The following is a 17,315-nucleotide window of genomic DNA, read 5'->3' as shown; positions in this document are numbered from 1 at the left end:
GCCTTGGGGGGAGGGAGGGGCGCTCAGGGCAGTTTTTAGAACACAGTTCTCTGTACAGCCCGTGCTCCACCTCCATCTGTCTGTGACTAGACTGCGCATGGCTGTGCTTGCTGTTTTAGATGGTGTTTTTCTTTGTGGCCAATGGATGGAAAGTACAATCAGTTCCTGTAATTCATCAATCCTAATGGAGTTTACTATTCACAACACTTCTAAGGAGGTTCACGTTACCATCTGGTCTGTGCATAAGGAAAGCGTCCACCTCCCAGCCCCGATGCTCTTTTTGCATCATCTTCTCTGACTGCCCTCGAATGTCTTCAGTGCAACAGTGAACAGAGGCAGTGACACGGCATCCTCACTGTGTTCTTGGTGTTAAAGAAAGTATGTATCCTCAATTTTTTTTTTTTTTTTGGTGGTAGATATTCTTCATCAGGTTAAAGATTCCTAGTTTACTGAGAAAGTTTAAAAATCATGAATGGGTCTTAGAGCTTATAAAATGCATTTTTCATAGTCAAAGAAAAGACTGTATGTTTTCATCTCCTTTACTAATGTGGTAAATGACAATGACAGTTTACCAAGTATGAAACCAATTTTTTACTCCCAAGAAAGAGCAAGGATTCTGCTGTGTATTCAGACTTGTTATCTATACCCATGAGCGATATGGACCTTTTAATTTTCTCTCTCAGATTTGGTATCAGGATTCTTTATATCAGCTTCATATAATGAGCTGACAGGAATTCCTTTTTCATGTGAAAACTTTGTATAAGACTTGAGTCATATGTTTTTCGACACATGACTTTGAAAGGATTTAGTAATAAAATGACTTCGCTATCATGCTTTCTTTACCTGGGAAGACTTTAACTCTCAATTTCTTGAATAATAGTTGAACTTTGGGGGATTTTCTGGTAAGTTATATTTTTCTAGGGGTTTATCCATTTTGTTTACATTTTCAAGTTTATTAGCATAAAGATAGAATAATACCCTCTCACTGCATCTCTAACTGATGGGGCTGATCCTCATATCTTCCCTTTTCAGTTGTGCTTATTTATATCTTCTCTTCTCTCTTTATGAGTTTTTCATTCAATTATTATTAATCATTTCAAAGAACCAACTCTTGGCTTTGTTTACTCAGTTCATGTCATTAATTTCTACCCTTATGCTTATAATCTCCTTCCTTCTATTTTCTTGGTATTTATCCTATTATTTTTAAATTGCTTTTTATGTTAGAGCCTTGGCTTATTTAATTTTGAACCTCCTTTCTAAAGTGAGCTTAGACTATAACATTTCTTCTAAGTATCAAATTAATGATATCACATAAAATTTGATATTTAGTATTTTTACGATTATTTATCAGTTCCAGGTATTTTTAAATTTCCATTATTATTTCTTCTTTGATCCAGGAATTATTTGGAAGTATTTAAAATTTTTTTCTATAAGGATTGAAAGTGCACATATTTTTGTCATTAACTCTAATTTAATTGTACTACAGTGAAAGAATATGCTCTCTGATAATGGTTCTCTTACATTTGTAGAGATCTGCTGTATGGCCTAGCACACAATCACTTTTTAAGACAATATCAACCAAGAAGAATGGACATGCTCTAGTTGTTAAAGGTGGTTTTGTATGAGGTCTGTAAGTCAAGTTACTTAAGTGTATTTTTCAAGTCTTGTGTTCCTTCACTAACTTTTTTTGTCTGCCTCACTGACTAGTTATTCGATTAGCTATCTATTGCTACATAGCAAGTCATTCTACAAGTTAGAAGCTTAAAATAACAAACATTACTTTTTTTGAGTGGGCATGGGTTAGAAATGCATCATCTTGACAGTGGGTGGTGGGTGCCAGGCCCTGTTCCATGGGCACCATTTTATCCTTAGACGGCCTCTGAGGGTGTGATTATTCCCACCCTCACTCAGCATACAGAGAACTGAAGATCAGAAGATTTTCGGGTCTTGCCCAAGACCACATAATGTTACATAAGAGAACTCTTAACAATAAGATAAAATGAACATATAAACATATTTAACATAAATCTCTTTTTAAAGGTACAAAAGTAGGAAATTACCAGGCTAAGAAATTAGCCAGAAATGGAGCTAAACTCCTTATTTCAAGACAGGTAAACCCGAAGAACACACAGTGGGAGTGAGGAGCAAAGCAGAGAACGGCAGCCCGCAGCAGCGTGTGGGCTCAAAAACCGTGCTGACGCGTGGCTCTGCACCCGCTGCGGCAGCCACGCAGGCTGCTGAGACTTCAAATGCGGCTAACGTGGGCGAGGAGCTGAATTTTAAGTTTTACCTAACTGTAATTAGTTTAAATGTAAACAGCCACATATGGCAGCACAGTCTAAAGGCATAACAATTAGAGTATCCGAAAAACTATAAATATTATACTTAATAATCAGCTAATCAACCTTTACGTACAGATGTGAGAGTTGGATCATAAAGAAAGCTGAGCACGGAAGAATTGATGCTTTCAAACTGTGGTGCTGGAGAAGACTCTTGAGAGTCCCTTAGACAGCCAGGAGATCAAACCAGTCAATCCTAAAGGAAATCAACACTGAATTTTCATTGGAAGGACTGATGCTGAAGTTCCAATACTTTCTGTACCTGATGCAAAGAGCTGACTCATTGGAAAAGACCCCGATGCTTGTAAAGATTGAGGGCAGGAGGAGGAAGAGGCAACAGAGGATGAGACGGGTGGATGGCAACACTGACTTAATGGACATGAGTTTGAGCAAACTCCAGAAGACACTGAAGGACAGGGGAGCCTGGCATGCTGCAGTTCATGGGGTCGCAAAGAGTCAGACATTACTTAGCAATCAAATTATGTTTTACCAAACATTAATATTCAAATATATTAATAGGTATTCCTTGAAAATCATCACCAAAATGTTGCTAGCGATAATTTTTCTAAATTTACTTTGTCAGATCTACAGAGGAAAAAATACACCAAAATCGTATATAATTATTACTGTGTTCAATTTTCCTTGCAATACAGTATTTTATACCCAAGAACACCAGGAAACCCCTGTCCGCTCACCTAATGCACTACGGTTTCAGTCTGTTCAGGAGTGGTTATTTGGCAGGTGGAAACCAGAAGAATGCCCTATCTATCTTAAAGATACTAGTGTTAAATTTCCACACATGTGACTTTTTTTTAATATGCTGTGGCTATGAGACACTGATACTGGCTGTAAGAGTTGTCCATGGGTCAAGCAGCTGACTGTCCAGTGTGGGGACGGAGGCGGTGTGGAGGCCTGCAGGGCAGTGAGCTTTGCATCCACCTCTCCCCGTGGGTGCGCCGACTGCTCCTGAGCGCACCCCTCCTGTCTCTCAAGTCCGACAGCGATTCCTGGGCAGCCCTCGGCTCTTTCGCTGATGCTCTCTGTTACCTGCTCATGGCTCTGTCATCTGCCTGAAGCACTCTGTGAACTGCTCTCCCAGATCCCGTTCCCTTCACTCTTGGGCACCACCTCCCTCTGGGCAGTGCCCCTCTGCCTGCACGGATGCCTCTGCCCCAGCATGGGTGCTGGTGGGCGCGGGCCTTCTGGGCGAGCCTCTCACCCTGGGGGTGAGCTAGGGGAGGTACTCTTGGCCCCCCACACTTGGGGTGGAGCCTCTCAACAGAGGCCTGGGGATGAGGGATGTGGTGGACAGCCCTCCTAGAGGGAGACCGAGTGCTGGACTGGGCACTGTCTGTGCCCCTGGAGCAGAGCGTAGAGCAGGAGCAGCTGGCAGGAAGTAGGTCAGGGCTCAAGAGCCACAGACTCACTGTTCTTACTGAGACATAGTAGGTTTCCATGATTCCACAGATGGAATGTCCTCCATCTGCTGTGTGCCCTTAGGACAATTTCCAAAAGCTCAAATGATTGTTGTTCAGTTTCTGCAGCTACAATGCTTGTGTGCGAGGGGAGAGTCCACCGTGCACTCACTGCTACTCCAGAAGCTGGTTCTTATCTGACTCTGCAACTCACATCCTCGCCAAACAAAGACCCTCTGGACAGCCAGCATGTGCCAGGCTCTTCAGCCGTTATTTGTGAGTTATAAGAGTATTTAGAAACTCTCTGAGTTCGCAGACTTAAGTGTGACTTGTTCTTTTTTCCTTAAAAGACATCTTGACTTGTGTGAACACAAGAAATGAGCCAAATGCAAAATTACTGGGTCAGATGCAGGAGTGCTTGATGCAGAGAGGCCTTGAGGGCTGTAGAGTCACTAACAGTGGCACGAACACACTCATCCCCGTGCCCCGAACAGTGCCCCAGCCTCGAAGGGTTTCTTGTGTGCTAAGAACGGCGGGACTGCTGTGGGCCCAGGCCTGGGCAGGGCCCTCAGCTCCTCACCAGGGCAAGGCCTGGCCCAAGCACACACACGAGCACAGGCGCGGGACTGCTGGAGCCTGCGGCAAAGTGCTGGGGTGGAAGGGCCTGGCCAGGTGGTCGGGGAAGGCTTCTTCCAGGGCTGGTCTTGAAGCCTGTCCTGCACAGGGTTGACAGGAACACACTTAAGAGCAGGGCGCACAGCACACTCAAAAGCTGGGACAGCAACATGGGAGTTTTCCCATGTTCGAGAAGTTGAGAGAAGGCCGGAAAATACTATGCAAGAACAAAGATAGAGGGAAAGTGGTCATAAGGGGAAAGATTACTTACTATTTGGGTATTCCCGTGCATTATTCTTAATTTAAAATCAGTTATGTTTATGGAAACAGGGATGGAGGTAGAAATGTCACCCTGGTGGGCCGCTCTGGGGGCGGTGTGGAGCCGCAGCGAGCAGCCTGTGTAGGGTGGAGGGTTTGGGTCCAGGGCCAGGTGGGTCAATCACTGGCCCAGGACAGCCAGCATGCCCACCTCCTGCCACTGGGGACTAATGGGGATGCTGGGAGGGCTCAGACCAAATGCTTTTGTAGAAACACAGCCGCTGGCATGGGAGGTGGTTGTTTTAACAGAGAATGTTCGGAGCCCCAGCCAGGATGCCAAGGACACCCATTGACACCATGCCCCAGGCTGCAGGTGACTTTCATGCATGCTGAGCACTGATGCTGGGATCCCAAGCCTTGCATGGGAGGTAAACTGCTGCTTTCAGACGTGGTCCACTTGGATAAACGTTGATAAATGCTGAAAACAGCACAGAGAAGATGTCTCCAGGGAGGAAGGGTTAAAGAGCCTGTCAGTCTGCCATTCAAAACTCTCCAAGAGTCTGGCAAGAGAATGCCACTTATCTCAGCTCAAGGTTCCACCCAAGCCTAAAAGACTGACCTTCACCAAGTAAACCCCTCCCCCGCTCTCATGGCTGTCAGCGCGTGGTGCCTGGCTGTGGGGGAGGGGCTCCTCTACCGCTGGAGACCTGCCCGGCTGCTGGGAGCTCTGCTCTGACCCTCACAATCCAGGTAACTCCAATCTGTTTGGCCCCTGGTGAAGAGCCTGCCCCTACTCTGCACCTAAGCATCTCGGTTTCCTTCACCCACCAGGCAAATCCAATTTGCTACCAGACAGAGCTGATTGACAGGAAGGTGGCATTCTCTGGTCAGGTATCAGCTCTCCTGAGTGGTAAGAGGTGTGAGCCCCTTTGTAAAAGGCCGATCTCCTGCGTGAAGGGCCCATAGGACAGCGACTGAGGCAGTGGAGAGGGCTCAGAAACAACGCCGTCCTCCCTGAAGCCAGCTCAGGAGGTGCCTCGGGTGCCGACCCCACCACCCGGGTCTGTTGTAAGGAAAGCGCCTCTCTGCTTGAGCAGTTGAAATCAATGACAAACCCTCGGTCGCCGCTCGCCTGGTCCCAGAGCCCTTGGCTGCAGTGCCTTGACTTTCTTGCATTCATGAGCCAGGAGGGTGAGGCTGGAGGAAGGGAGTAAAACTGCTGTGCTGCATAGCACCTGCCCAGCAACAAAATAACAGATAAGAGGTGCAGGGTTCAACCCCAGCCCTATCACCATGGAAGTATAAAGTCCACCTTGGAGTTAATGTTTGTCTTTAAGAATGCTTCTTTCTTTCCTTCTCTTATAGGCTGAATGTCTCATCATCTCATCATGCTAATTAAAGAACATTTAAAAAATTCTGAATGTGCATGTACTGTTAATCTGTGAAAGCAACAAAACAAGCATAAGGAAGAAGAAAAACAAAACTGTTGATTCATAGAGGGGGTTTCAGAGAGCCTATAATTTAATTTCTGAGGCTTCAAATGCCCCTTCCCAACTTTTCAAAAATATTTATTTTTCCCTCCTTTCATTCACTGGCTCTGCATCACAGACACAGAAGCAGAGTGGGAGAGAACCAGTGAGCGTGTGTGCACACGTGTGTCTGCGGATGCTCATGTTCCAAGGGAGAAGCAGATGAAGTGACATGTGGATGTTTACATGAGTCGTGGAAGCAGTTCTGAGCACTTCACTAAGAATTCCCGGAATCAGAGTCAGGTCCGGCTGCTCTATTCTAGGTCAGAGTCAACCAAAGCAGTCTCCGATCAACAACGGTCCTTCTCGCCACGTTATGATCCCTTACTAAACCCAATCTAAGAAATAAACAGAAGAAATTCCAGGATAAAGTGAGAAAAAAAGCAGGAAAGAGAGAAAGGGGAGGAGAGGTTGGGAGGGGAATTTGGACCCAGCCCGGGGCGGGGGCGGGTGGGGGTGCGGTGTGGGGTGGGGGGGCAGGGTTGGGGGGGTGCGTAGCACGAGGGGCAGGGCCTTTCCCAGCTCCAAGCCGCAAGCAGACGGGAAACCAGATACAGCAGGACACTGTGTCCTCCTGAAAAACAAGCAGACCGCGCTCCTAAAGTAAACAGTTAATCCTGCTGTTTATCTTTTCAACATGAGATGTTAGCAGGATGATCTCTACTGCACGGAAATGTGGTTTTATTCATCAGAAAAATCATATTTTCTCTTTGCTAAAATAAAAGTGTGACATGGAAACTTTCTAATATCAGTGAATAGGAAAGAATAACAACCTTTTTTTTTTTTTCCTGCTAAACGTAACTAAAGCATGGCAAAAGTCCCGAGAAAGGCCTTTTCCACACTTTCACTTCCTCTTTATTTTCGGAAAATACTGCATTGGTGAAATTAACCAAACAATAAATCCTGCTGCAAGCTTGGTCTGAAGGAGGACACAAGTAACCAGGACATAACTGGAGTCCTGGACTTGGACCGCAGTCACCGCCCCTGGAGATGAGACCAGACTGGGCCAAGGCATGTCAGAAGAGGACATCTCACAGGCACAGAAGTCTGCCTCCAGAACAAGTTTTCAAAGAGACACAGCTCCTCTTACACATTTTGAAGTGAAATTCCCATGGACAGAGGTGTCAGTTCTGCCCCTTCCCCCAGTGGCACACTGTCCCAGGCCGACGACAGTAAGACATCACACCAGACACTCGTGGCTGCCATGCACCTGGGCTCAGGTCCCACCCATCCCGATGGTATCTGTGTGCCCGTGTGCCTGGTGCTATGAAGTTCACCACTGTGGAGGTCCTGCACCCACCTCCACAAGGACCTCCCAAGGTCCTCCACAGGGACGCCTTGGCTGTCGTTTATCACCCACCTCCCTCCCCTCCCCTCCATCCCCAACATTTACAAACTGCTGATCTGTCCTCGATTTCTATGATTTGGCCACTTTGAAATGTTATAAAAATGGAGTCATCTACTATAGGATCTTTGGATTGAACCTTTCCCCTCAGCACAGTGCCCTGAAAACAATCAGGCTGATATGCTTTGTATTTTTATAACAGCTTTACTGAGACCTAATTTACATGCCATAAAATTCACCCAAATAAAAATACTGTGGCAAAACACACATAAAATGTACAATTCCACCATTCTAAAGTGTACAATTCAGTGGCATTACGTACATACACATGTTCTCCAACCACCAGCACTGTCTAGTCCCTGAACATTAGTCCAAAAGCCCCAAGCTGTCACAGGGCCTCCCTGCTCTCCCCTCCCCCAAATACACTGATCTACTTCCTCTCTATGGATCTGTCTGCTCTGAACATTTCACAGGAATGAAATCACGGAAGCTGTGGCCTTCTGAGACTGGCTTATTTCACACAGCATAACATTTTCAAGCCGCATCCAAGCTATATTAATAGGAAGTGCCAGTACTGAACTCCTGTTTATTGCTGAATAGTATTCCATTATATGCATACGTAACATTTTATTTATCCATCCACCGCTGATGGCCATTTGGGTTGTTTCCACATTCTTGCATAGTAATACTGCTATGAATGTCAGTGTACAAGTTACATAGATAATATGTTTTCAATTCTTTTGGGTTTATACTGAGGAGTACCTTTGCTAGATCATATGGTAATTCGAAGTTTAGATTTTTGAGGAACTGCCAGACTGTTTTCCAAAGTGGTTGCACTATTTTACCAGCCATTATGAGGGCTCCAGTTTCTCCACATCTTTGTTCAGTTCAGTTCAGTTGCTCAGTCATGTCTGACTCTTTGTGACCACATGGATTGCAGTACACCAGGCTTCCCTGTCCGTCACCAACTCCCAGAGCTTGCTCAAACTCGTGTCCATCGAGTCAGTAATGCCATCCAACCATCTCATCCTCTGTTGTCCCCTTCTCCTCCTGCCTTCAATCTTTCCCAGCATCAGGGTCTTTCCCGATGAGTCAGTTCTTTGCATCAGGTGGTCAAAGTATTGGAGCTTCAGCTTCATCATCAGTCCTTCCAATGAATATTCAGGATTGATTTCCTTTAGGATTGACTGATTTGATCTCCTTGCAGTTCAAGAGACTCTCAAGAGTCTTCTCCAACACCACAGTTCAAAACCATCAATTCTTTGGCACTCAGCTTTCTTTATAGTCCAGCTCTCACATCCATATATGACCACTGGAAAAACCAGAGCTTTGACTAGACATACTCTTGTTGGCAAAGTAATGTCTCTGCTTTTTAATATGCTGTCTAGATTGGTCATAGCTTTTCTTCCAAGGAGCAAGTGTCCTTTAATTTCATGGCTGCAGTCACCATCTGCAGTGATTTTGGAGCCCAAAAAAATAAAGTTTGTTACTGTTTCCATTGTTTCCCCATCTATTTGCCATGAAGTGATGGGACCAGATGCCATGATCTTCATTTTTTGAATATTGAGCTTGAAGCCAACTTTTTCACTCTCCTCTTTCACTTTCATCAAGAGGCTCTTCAGTTCCTCTTCACTTTCTGCCATAAGGGTGGTGTTATCTGCATATCTGAGGTTATTGATATTTCTCCCGGCAATCTTGATTCCAGCTTGTGCGTCATTCAGCCTGGCATTTCTCATGATGTACTCTAAGGGTGCCTTTTCTAAATCCAGCTTGAATATCTGGAAGTTCATGGTTCACATACTGTTTAAGCCTGGCTTGGAGAATTTTAAGCATTACTTTACTAGCATGTGAGATGAGTGCAATTGTGCAGTAGTTTGAACATTCTTTGGCATTGCCTTTCTTTGGGATTAGAATGAAAACTGACCTTTTCCAGTCCTGTGGCCACTGCTGAGTTTTCCAAATTTGCTGGCATATTCAGTGCAGCACTTTCACAGCATCACCTTTTAGGATTTAAAATAGCTCAACTGGTATTTCATCACTTCCACTAGCTTTGTTCGTAGTGATACTTCCTAAAGCCCACTTGACTTTGCATTCCAGGATGTCTGGCTCTAGGTGAGTGATCACACCATCGTGGTTATCTGGGTCATGAAGATCTTTTTTGTGTAGTTCTTCTGTGTATTCTTGCCACCTCTTCTTAATATCTTCTGCTTCTGTTAGGTCCATACCATTTCGGTCCTTTATCCACATCCTTGTAGACACATATTATTGGCTGTCTTTTTTATTACAGCCACCCTAGTGGGTGTGAGGTGATATATCACACTGTGGCTTTGATTTGCATTTCCCTGATGGCTAATGATGATATCATGCGATTCTTGGCCAACTTCTTTGGCGAAGTGTCTAATCAAATCCTCTATTTTTTATTTGGGTTATCTTTTTTTATAATGATGCAACTTTTTGCATTAGTTTTTATATTTATTTGGTTACAAATCCCCTACCAGATATGTGATTTGCAAAAAGTTTCTCCAGTTCTCTAGGTTGTCTGTTACTTTCCTGAATGTCCTGTGAAGCAAAGAAATTTCTGTGTTTATGAAGTCCCCTTTATTTATTTATTTTTTGGGGGTGTATATACTTTTGGTGTCATATGTAATGAACAACTGCCCAGTATATATGCTTATGAAGACATATGCCTATTTTTTTCTTTTGAGTATGATAAACTTTTGAGTTTTAGTTCTTATATTTAGGCCCATGATCTATTTTGAAATAATTCCTATTTATGATGTGAGGCAGGGGTCAACTTGACTCTTTTGCATGTGCATATCCATTTCTCTCAGGGCTACTTGTGGGAATTACTATTCTTTCCCAGTTAAAATGTCAGCTCCCCTGTCAAAAAATCAGTTGAACACAGATGAAGTGAAAGTCGCTCAGTTGTGTCCAACTTTTTGTGACCCCATGGACTATATGGTCCATGGAATTCTCCAGGCCAGAATACTGGAGTGGGTAGCCTTTCCCTTCTCCAGGAGATCTTCCCAACCCAGGGACTGAATCCAGGTCTCCTGCATTGCAGGTGGATTCTTTACCAGCTGAGCCACCAGAGAAGCTCAGATCACAGATGAAAGGTATTTATAAATTTTAAAAGAACATATACATCATGCCAGTGATATCTTTTTAAAAATGAAGTATATGAGTGTAGGTCTTGAAAGAAATAGTCTGAACCCACCAAAGGAGAGGATTTAATTAGATTTTTTGCCTATCATTAGCACAGAGATGTATAAATGCATCTATCCTTCCCAGAATATACAGACTAAAGTTGTTGCTGTTGTTTATTTAGGTCCAGGGAAACGTGAGCACAGGTAACTGACCAGGATCTCATTTAATCCAGTTCTATGACTCTATCATCAGAGGACTCCCAATGTCCTGTGTCTTGTGGCCCAGACTTGAGGTTCTTCCTGTGTGTTCCCTCTTTGTGTAACACAGCCACAGCCCCACCATTTCTTGGTCACTCTGTTCCAAAATCTGCGAGTAACCTTTATTTCCTTTTCCATACCCAGTTGCTGCAGTCAATCCATTTGCTCCATGTTTATCTTTTTTAACATCATCCTTCCTTCTCATTCCTGTTCTGCTTCTTGCTTTGCATGTTACGTGGACTAGGGATATGTCTCCTAACTGATCTCCTAACCTGGTCCTTCCCTCTCACCACTCCTGCAGGTTGCTCTAAAACACTCTTTCCTAAGGGACAGTTAGTCATATCACTGAACTAGTTATGGAAGTGCCAGGGCATGCTCATGACTCCTGCAGGTCTCCTGATTGATGCATGTGTGAGTCTAAGACCAAGTTACTGCAGCCTCACCCCCAACTGAGTCTTGGCTCCCATTCAGTTCAGTTCGGTTCCGTTCAGTTGCTCAGTCATGTCTGACTCTTTGCAACCCCATGAATCTCAGCACACCAGGCCTCCCTGTCCATCACCAATTCCCGGAGTTCATTCAAACTCATGTGCATCAAGTCGGTGATGCCATCCAGCCATCTCATCCTCTGTCGTCCCCTTCTCCTCCTGCCCCTAATCCCTCCCAGCATCAGGGTCTTTTCCAATGAGTCAACTCTTCGCATGAAGTGGCCAAAGTATTGGAGTTTCAGCTTCAGCATCAGTCCTTCCAGTGAACATCCAGGACTGATCTCCTTTAGGATGGACTGGTTGGATTTCCTTGAAGTACAAGGGACTCTCAAGAGTCTTCCAATACCACAGTTCAAAACCATCAATTCTTCAGCGCTCAGCTTTCTTTACGTTCCAACTCTCACATCCATATGACGACTGGAAAAACCATAGCCTTGACTAGAGGGACCTTTGTTGGCAATATATCAATAATATCTCTGCTTTCTAATATGCTATCTAGGTTGGTCGTAACTTTCCTTCCAAAGAGTAAGCGTCTTTTAATTTCATGGTTGCAATCACTATCTGCAGTGATTTTGGAGCCCCAAAAAATAAAGTCTGACACTGTTTCCACTGGGCTCCCATTAGTTCCTCTACACAAACTTCATGTTCCCACCACCATACCTGTCTAAAGATGCTCATTTTTCAAAGACAAACTCATTCCACTTCTTTCTCAATTTTTCTCATTCTATAGTGTAAACAATTTTCTTTTTTCCTTTCTTTAGTATTTATTTATTTGGTGGCACCAGGTCTTAGGTGTGGCATGCAGGATATTTAGTTATGGCATGCGTGTCACAGTTTATTGACCAGGGATTGAACCCAGGCCCCCTGTATTGAGAGCATGGAGTCCTAGCCACTGGACAACCATGTAAGTTCCCAATTCTTCCTTTTTCTTTGTATGCAAAATGATTTATTTTTTGCCTTTTAGCTTTTATCACATTCTACTCAAAAACCTGAGTAGATCTTTTCTCTCTTCTTTTTGACTGCACATTCTTGGGGATGGGAACATACTTTGTATTCCCCACGTGCCCATCGCAGCCCTTAGCTGTGTATTACAGATGATCGATATGTGCTTGATGTACCAAGCTGAATTAACTGACAGGCATTTATTCAGGCTTTGTAGGGGCAGAAGGTGTAAGTAGTAGTTTCAATACTTGTGGATGAGAATCAGTGTTAAAATGCTTTATACAGCTAGTTCACAAGCTGAGACCTTTTCACTGCTACAACGGGTAGGAGTATTAGTGACCTAGTGAAGTTCTAAATTAGAGTAAGACAGATGAAGGGAAGAAGGGATCTTAGTTAAGAAAGTTTTTACTCAAAATGTGCCAAATCCACTGAGCAGCCCTGGGGGCTGTGGTCTTGTTTTCCCTCATTCATCCCCCAGTCACTCTCAAACGAGGGTCATTTGGTATTCCCACCTTTCCATGGCCTCTCACTGCTGAACCTGAAAGGCCGGGGGCCTGTGCCTGAGTGCAAAGGAGGAAGAAGACATTGAGTGTTTCTGTATTGCCGAGGGAGGTCACACATTCCATGATGCTCCCTGGATCACCACGTGGCTTGGCGGCCAAACCCAGAGTCCTCACTGCCTCTCTCGTTCAGAGCTCTCTGTGAAGCCTGAAGCCCTGGCACACTAAGGCCGCGCTGAATGCGACAGCTCCAACCTTCCCAAGCATCGTGGGGGACACTGGTTACATGCAGTCTTGGGAGAGAAGAGTCCTGAATATCCTCAGGGTCTGTGGTTCCAGGAAGGGCGCCAGTTGAGAGCAACCAGGCTGCGCTGGACCTCGTGACGCAGCAGGAGCAGGGTGACTCATCCCAGACGACCGGCTTCTGAGTCAGGGTTTCACACTGGAAGCTGACTAACCGGCCTGGAAACCGGTCCTGTCCAACGAACAGCATGTAAATCACCGGTGTTTGTGAAGCAGAGGTACATGTTCTACCTGCTCTGACCTTACCAAACAAAACACAAACCACCTCAGCAAGAGGCATGCATGCAAGGCTGTCTTCTTTTTTAAACATCAATATTGAGTTTGTAAGTTCTTCTGTAATCCTAAGAACACCTGTTCTAGGGACACTATCACTAAGCAATAGTAAATTGTTTTAGGGTATTTGATAATGACATAATTTCAACTTCAAAGACTAAACCATACTCAGTTTATCATACTCAAGAGAGCAGACGAGGGATCACTTTCAGAAGACAACTCGACTGCAGAGAGAAGGAAGGTCCTCAGGTATGAATCCACCTCAGGGCAGGACAGTGACCACACCCGGCCTCCAGCCCCAGCTCTCCCAGCTGGTCGCCCACCCCCAGCCCGGTGAACAGCCCCCGCCCCGCTCCGTCGCCATAGGCCAGCTCTGTGCGCGGACCAGCATGGCGAGTCCCTGTAAGAGCAATGCTCTCCTCCCAGCAGATGCCCTGCAGCCCTCTTTTCTGTCATCTTCGAGAAACTACAGGTCTCACAGTTTCGAATTTTCTAAAACTTCTAAATACAGTACAAAGCATTCCCTCCTCTCCCTCCCCGCCCCCAACCCTGAATCACTAGTGTCCTAGTGAAGCTGTAAATAGAACAAGATAAATGAAGGACAGACCTTAGCTAACAAAGTTTTTACTCAAAATCGGTTGAGTAGCCCTGGCGGCACTGTCGTCTTGTTTCTCTCACTTACCGCCCAGTCACTCTCAAATGAGGGTCATCCCTATAAACAAGGACCTTCTCCTGTGAAAATCACCGCTGACGACCACAGAAGCGAGGAAAGGAACACTGTCTGCTCTCACACGCACTGTGCTTCCCCACTCTGTCCGTCCCACACTCTGCAGCAGGAGACAACGCGGAGCTGTGTGCTGCTGTCGGATCCTAGTCCTCCTTGACTTTCATGACCTTGACATTCTCCAAGGACGCAGTTTTGTGGTACACAAACTCTCACTTTAGGTTTCTCTGATATGTTCTCACGATGAGATCAGCTCATGTATTGCTGCTGTGTGCTAATAGAGGGCATGCTATTTCAGTAACGACCATTTGCGACGATGATCAGTTTTATTACTTAATTGAGGTGATGTCTATCAGGCTTCTCAACTCTAAGTTACTTTTTCCTTTTAAAATTAAAAAAAAAAACTGTGTGGCAAATACTGTCAGGCTATGTAACTATCCTAGTCCTTGTCGAATTTTTGAATCATTAATTTTTAAAAACTGTGCATTCATGAATTCTCAGACAATGGAGTGTACCCCAAACTATCATTGTGATGCTCAACTTATCCCAGAATCAGCTGGTTGTGGGCTTTTTTCAAGCTGGCTCCTGTGTCCTCCCAATATGTTTCCATCATTCTTTAAGAACCTTCCTTCTTTTCCACATAAAATGTTCAAGACGCATATCCTATTTTCTCCCACCCCACCCTGGAATCACCCATTTCACCAAGAAGCCCTGGTTTCTTTCGGATATTTAAAAGCTAATACCCAGGTGCTAAATGTGCTCAGTGCTCCTGGAGTGTCACAGGCCCAGGACCTCACAGAAGACAGAGCGGGGAGTGTATACACACACCCTCCCACACATCAGCACACGTCCACCTCTGTTTACTCACCTGTGTGCCCATCATGAAAACTGTAAGTTTACTCATCACACAGTTCATTTTAGTTCTCTCTTTCTACATCTGTAACTCACAGGTACCTCAAACTCAACACATCTACAACAAAACCCACCCCTTTCCTTCTTTCCACATCTGTTAGCACTTCAATTTCCTATCTCCCTTATGGTACCCACCATTCATCTTGTGGCCCAAACCACTGAATCCTTCTCGATTCCTCCCTTTACTCCACTCCCCACATCCAACACTTCTTGTAGTCCTGCCTTTTCCTTGTCTTCAGGGTGCACCGCCTCTTTATCCACCATTCCCCGTGCTTCTCACATGGCATTTATGATACATCCTCTTCCGACAAAACCTCCCAGAAGCTTTGAGTTGCACAGAGCATAGAGTCAACAGTCCAGCCACAGCTTCCTGACCTTCTTATGACAGACCCCTGTCCGCCCTGCCCCCGGGACACTCTCTCCAAATGCCTCATGGCTTCTCACCTTTGGGATTTTTTTTTTCCCAATGGTGGATAATTGCTTTACAATATTGTATTAGTTTCTGCCATACATCAACACAAGTCAGCCATAGGTAGACGTATGTCCCCTCCCTCTTGAAGCTCCCTCCCACCTCCCATCCTAACCTACCCCTCTAGGTGGTCACAGAGCACTGAGTTTGAGCACCCTGTGTCATACAGCAAATCCCCACTGGCTACCTATCTTACTATGGTAGGGTGTGTGTTTCCCTTCCACTCTTTCACTCAGATACTATGTAATCCACAAGGCTCGCCTCGATTCTTATGTGAAAGCAGCAACCGTGGGTCATCCAGGTTTATTTGAAGTCAGAACCAGCATTACTTTCTCATACAGTATGTGCTTGCCTGCTGCCAGTGTTCCCCAATCTAATGTTGGTTCCATTAGTGCACAGACTTCGCCTTTTTTGGTCTTATTTATTGCTGTATCCCTAACACCCAGAACAACGAGTGACGGAGGTGGCACAAAGGTGCGTGCTGTATGAATGTCTCCACTGGTCTTCAGTATATTATGCAGCAGCTCAATATTATATCGTGAGGTTTGTCAGTGTTAAATAATCTTCCTTATACTGAATATTGGGATTGCTTCTATTTTTCCATTATTATAGGCATTGCTACCATTAAGAATAGTGTGCACTCTTGTGATTTTTTTGTGTTTCTTATGAATTAAATTTCTAAGAATTTTAGGGTCAAAGAGTGTATCTTCATTGCTCTATGTACTGCTTTCCAAAACCATGGGTAATGGTTAAAAATTCCCAAGAGCAACAACTGAGTATAAAAGTCCTTTGTTTTCCTAAATAATATATAATTAAAAAAATTAAATTATACAGAGGTATGTGACAAAGATTCCCTCCCATTCTTGTCCTCTGTCCCCTAGTAATCATATGCCTTTCACAGATTATCACTGTTGCTTTTTACATGTCTTTCCAGAGTTTCTGTTTATAAATTTCCAAGGAGCACAGCACATTTTAAAGACTGCCCTGCTCCTTGCTTTCTGTATTTAACCAATACATCAATGTTTGGGTATCAGATCACAGAGTGCTTCCTCATTCTTTTTATACAACAGCATAGACAGACAGCTGTGTAGTAAGTACCCCACTGGGTGTGATTTAGTTTAACCCTCTAATGCTGACTGTTTATGCTGTCGAAGAGCACAGTTCTGTGCATCTGCAGGTAAGTTCCACAAGGAGTCTGGTGGGGAGGACGAGCTGTCACTCTGGGGGAGAGGGGCTGGGGGTGCACATGTAAGCGCGGGTTTTGGGCTTGTCCTGTGTGGACCCAGCACTTCCTTCTCCAGTGCAGGCTGAGATAAGCCAGATCCAGCTTCTTTCTTCCCAGATGGTTTATCTGTTGTCCTCACACCACTTATCGAATGGCTAATCTTTCCCCATTGTTTTGAAATACGCATATTATTTATGAAATTCCTATATATATTTGGGATCTTCTCTCTTGTTCCATTGGTTTATCTATTACACTAAGGGGGAAAACTCTGCCTTCCATTAAATTCTAACAGCTAGATATGACCCAGCTCATGGTGTTTCTCTCTGTCCTGGGCACGGCACCTGGTTCTCAGGGCTTCACCTCTCTCCTCCACTGCAAGTTCATGTGCAGGCGGGCTTTTCTAGTCTAGTCCTCACGGGCACCTCCATCTCAAGGACGTACTGGACCTCTCAACTTCTACCCAATGCCTCCTGGGTCACTTCCCCTCAGTAACTTGAGCTGCCCTCAAGCCAACAGCACACAGTCATCCCTGACCCCTCCTTCCATCACCCCACAACCAGCCACTGGCACCTTTAAC

At 44.8% G+C, this 17,315-nt stretch overlaps 1 protein-coding gene and 1 long non-coding RNA gene across 5 annotated transcripts in view; one reads left to right on the top strand and one right to left on the bottom strand.

Moving 5' to 3' along the window:
- SPIDR (scaffold protein involved in DNA repair) overlaps window positions 1-17,315 on the bottom strand; it is a 279,388-nt gene that overhangs the window by 44,761 nt on the left and 217,312 nt on the right. The gene's annotated exons all lie outside the window — the stretch shown is intronic.
- Window positions 242-6,203, top strand: LOC102389910. 2 transcript variants are annotated; one of them, XR_006545005.2, is made up of 4 exons: window positions 242-378; window positions 1,530-1,626; window positions 3,875-4,030; window positions 5,993-6,203. It is a non-coding gene; the product is annotated as an uncharacterized LOC102389910 (long non-coding RNA). The 2 variants fall into 2 exon arrangements; XR_006545004.1 differs by lacking the exons at window positions 3,875-4,030; window positions 5,993-6,203 and adding an exon at window positions 2,418-2,480.

Source organism: Bubalus bubalis, chromosome 15 (assembly GCF_019923935.1).
Source record: "Bubalus bubalis isolate 160015118507 breed Murrah chromosome 15, NDDB_SH_1, whole genome shotgun sequence".
Lineage (NCBI taxonomy): Eukaryota > Metazoa > Chordata > Mammalia > Artiodactyla > Bovidae > Bubalus > Bubalus bubalis.
The sequence above is the reverse complement of the archived record's forward strand: the minus strand, read 5'-3'. Positions and strand labels throughout refer to the sequence as shown.